We start from the raw sequence: 422 nt of genomic DNA on the forward strand, positions 1-422 counted from the left end.
GGGGGGCTGGTCACTGTGGGGGCTGGTCACTGTGGGGGCTGGTCACTGTGGGAGTTGGTCACTGTGGGGGGCTATTACTGTGTGGGGGCGCTGGTTACTGTGGGGGGATGGTCACTGTGGGGGCTGGTCACTGTGTGGGGGCTGGTCACTTGGGGGGCTGGTCACTGTGGGGGCTGGTCACTTGGGGGGCTGGTCACTGTGTGGGGGCTGGTCACTTGGGGGGCTGATCACTGTGGGGGCTGGTCACTTGGGGGGCTGGTCACTGTGAGGGGGTTGGTCACTGTGGGGGCTGGTCACTGTGTGGGGGCTGGTCACTGCAGGTGGCTGGTCACTGTGAGGGGGCTGGTCACTGCAGGTGGCTGGTCACTGTGTGGTGGCTGGTCACTGTGGGGGGCTGGTCACTGTGGGGGCTGGTCACTGTG

At 66.1% G+C, this 422-nt stretch overlaps 1 protein-coding gene across 1 annotated transcript in view; it reads right to left on the reverse strand.

Annotated features, from left to right (window-relative positions):
* Window positions 1–422, reverse strand: part of TSPAN32 (tetraspanin 32) — a 19,953-nt gene that overhangs the window by 11,037 nt on the left and 8,494 nt on the right. The window lies entirely within an intron of this gene.

This window comes from Sapajus apella, unplaced genomic scaffold (assembly GCF_009761245.1).
Source record: "Sapajus apella isolate SASKATOON/1434 unplaced genomic scaffold, GSC_monkey_1.0 scaffold181, whole genome shotgun sequence".
NCBI lineage: Eukaryota > Metazoa > Chordata > Mammalia > Primates > Cebidae > Sapajus > Sapajus apella.